This window comes from Pinus tabuliformis, chromosome J (genome assembly GCF_031772625.1).
Source record: "Pinus tabuliformis cultivar Carrire ecotype Pingquan chromosome J, CPIR1, whole genome shotgun sequence".
NCBI classification, from domain to species: domain Eukaryota; kingdom Viridiplantae; phylum Streptophyta; class Pinopsida; order Pinales; family Pinaceae; genus Pinus; species Pinus tabuliformis.
The window spans coordinates 889,238,266-889,241,652 of record NC_142295.1 but is presented as its reverse complement, the minus strand read 5'-3'; positions in this window follow the sequence as shown (position 1 = coordinate 889,241,652).

The following is a 3,387-nucleotide window of genomic DNA, read 5'->3' as shown; positions in this document are numbered from 1 at the left end:
AATTACAACCATGATGACACTCTTTCCTTCGGACTTGGGTAAACCTGTGATAAAATCCATTGAAATTTCTTCCCAAAGTTGGCTTGGAATGGATAAAGGTTGTAATAGACCTGGGGTCTTAATTCTTTCAACTTTATTTTGTTGGAAAAGAAAACATTCTACCACAAACTTTTGAATATCTGATTTAAGGTCATCCCAAAAAAATTCCTTCTTAACCCTGTAGTAAGTTTTTACAAATCCTGAGTGCCCTCCTAAGGGAGAAGTCTACATATTTTGTTTGATTTGGGAATTCTTACCTAGGTATAAGTGATCTTTGTACCAAAAGGAATCATTTTTCCAGCTAAATGTATTAGATTTACTGGGATCTTGTTGTAACTTTTGAATGAGTGCTCACACTTCTTCATCATTCTTCCATTCATCCCTTGCTTCATTTATCCAATCTGGTTGAATAATAGAAATGGTGCAAAGCATTCTTCCACATCCTCATCCTTTCTTAAGATTACATCTCCCACAACATTTTTCTTCCCTCTCTTGTAGCTGATTTCAAATTCATAGCCCAACATCTTTGTGACCCATTTTTGTTGCTATTCTGAAGAAAATCTTTGTTCTAAAAGGTATTTAAGACTATCATGATCTGTTTTTACCTTGAAGTGTCTTCCCATTAGGTAGGGTCACCATTTCTTAAGCGCATGTAGTATTTCCAACATTTCCTTCTCATAGATAGCTTTGTGCAAATAATTTCCTTTGATTGGATGACTTTCGAAAGCAATGGGTCTTTCTTATTTCATTAAAACAACAACAATTACATTTCCTGAGGCGTCACATTCCACAATAAAGGTTTTATGAAGTCCGGCGTAGCTAATATCGGTGATTGGTACAGTGCCTCTTTAAGATGTTCAAAGGCCTTTTTTGCTTCTGGAGTCCATGAAAATGCATCTTTCTTCAATAATGTTATTAGAGGTGCTGCTATTCTATTATGAAACCAGCTCAAGAAAAATATAGAAAAGATAGATCAATGCCTTAGAATGTAGCCTCTTCGAGGGGGCAACCTCCTTTACATTACATAAATGAACAATTCTTGGATGATTCAAATGACAAAACCTCCTTTCTATATATAGGAGTCTAAGGAGTCACAATATAACCCAGCCAACCTAACAATAATAATATAAAGCCACAAAAATAACAATAGAGGGATTCTATGGGGCACAGTAATAACAATATGGGGATAATAGGGGCACAACAATATTAATAAGGGGTACAACTACAATAGTAATGGGGTAATCACTAGTATTATAGGGACCCAACATGCCCCTCTCCTTCAAAAAAGTGTTGTCCTCAACGCTTGAGAAGTTTTGGATGCTTCTGCATAAAATTCTCATCCTCCCATGTGGAATCTTCAGCGGATAAGTTCTTCCACTTGATAAGATACTCCGAAATTGATCGATTTCGTAGCTGTCGAGCTCTTGTTTCTGTGACTGCTTCCAGTTCCAATATAATTTTTCCTTCCTCGTCAAGTTCTGGCAATATTGTTTGAACTGGGAGCTTGTCGCCTATAACCTTCTTTAAACATGAAACATGGAAAACTGGGTGCAATCGAGAAGCTGCAGGAAGCTCCAATTTGTATGCCATAGTACCAATCTTTTGCAACACCTTGTATGGACCATAATACTTTGGTGATAATTTATTATCCTTCTTAGCTTGCTTGAGGGACATTTTCTTATATGGTTGTAGCCGTAGGAATACCCAATCACCTACATCAAAACTTCTTTCGCTACAATGTTGATCTGCCTGTTGTTTCATTCTATTATGTGCCAACACGAGGTTATCCTTTAAGAGTTGGAGGACTTGTTGTTGATGTTCGATGTGATGTTCCACTGCTTGAACCTTAGAATTTTCTCTTAAATATGATGTGATGGATGGTGGCTGATACCCATAAAGTGCCATAAATGGGGTCATTTTTGTTGTTGTATGGAAGGAAGTGTTATACCACCATTCAGCCAGAGGCAACCATTTGACCCATTGTGTCTGTTTATCAGATACAAAGCAACGAAGATATCCTTCCAAACATTTGTTTACTATCTCAGTTTTCCCATCAGATTGAGGATGATAAGATGAGCTATGAGCTAACTGAGTACCAAGACAAGAAAATAATTCTTTCCAAAAATTTCCAGTGAAAATGGGATCTCTGTCACTTACAATAATCTTTGGGTTTCCATGTAGCTTTTGAATTGTTTCCATAAATGCAGTAGAAACTGTACTGGCTTTAAATGGATGTGATAATGCACAAAAGTGTGCATACTTGGTAAGTCTGTCAACTACCACCATGATGACACTCTTTCCCTCAGACTTGGGTAAACCTGTGATAAAATCCATTGAAACCTCCTCCCAATGTTGGCCTGGAATGGATAAAGGTTGTAATAGACCCGGTGTCTTAATTGTTTCAACTTTATTTTGTTGGCAAACCAAACATTCTGCCACAAACTTTTGAATATCTGATTTAAGGCCATCCCAAAAAAATTCCTTCTTAACCCTGTGGTAAGTTTTTAAAAATCCTGAGTGCCCTCCTAAGGGAGAAGTGTGCAATTCCATAAGAATCTTTTGTTTTAGCTGGGAATTCTTACAGAGGTATAAGCGATCTTTGTACCATAACGAATCATTTTTCCAGCTAAATGTATCAGACATACTGGAATCTTGTTGTAACTTTCGAATAAGTGCCCACACTTCTTCGTCATTCTTCCATTCCTCCCTTGCTTCATTTATCCAATCTGGTTGGATAATAGAAATGGCGCACAACAATGCTTCCACATCCTCATCCTTTCTTGAGAGTGCATCTGCCACCACATTTTGCTTCCCTTTTTTGTAGATGATTTCAAAGTCATAACCCAACATCTTTGTGACCCACTTTTGTTGCTCTTCAGAGGATAATATTTGTTCTAAAAAGTATTTAAGGCTATCATGATCCGTATTTAAGGCTATCATGATATTTGTGTAAAAACTTTCCCTTGATTGGACGACTTTCAAAAGCAATGGGTCTTTCATCTTGCATTAAAACAGCACCAATTCCATTTCCTGAAGCATCACATTCCACAATAAAGGTTTTTGTGAAGTCTGGTGTAGCTAAGACCGGTGCTTGGCACATTGCCTCTTTAAGATGTTCGAAGGCCTTTGTTGCTTCTGGAGTCCATGAAAATGCATCTTTCTTCAATAATGTTGTTAGAGGTGCTGCTATTCTCCCATAATTCTTAACAAACTTGCGATAATACCCTGTCAACTCGAGAAATCCTCGCAGATGCTTTATGGATGTGGGAATTTTCCATTCCTTAATGGCTTTAATTTTTCTAGGGTCTACCTTAACTCCTTCATGAGATACAATATGACCCAGATATT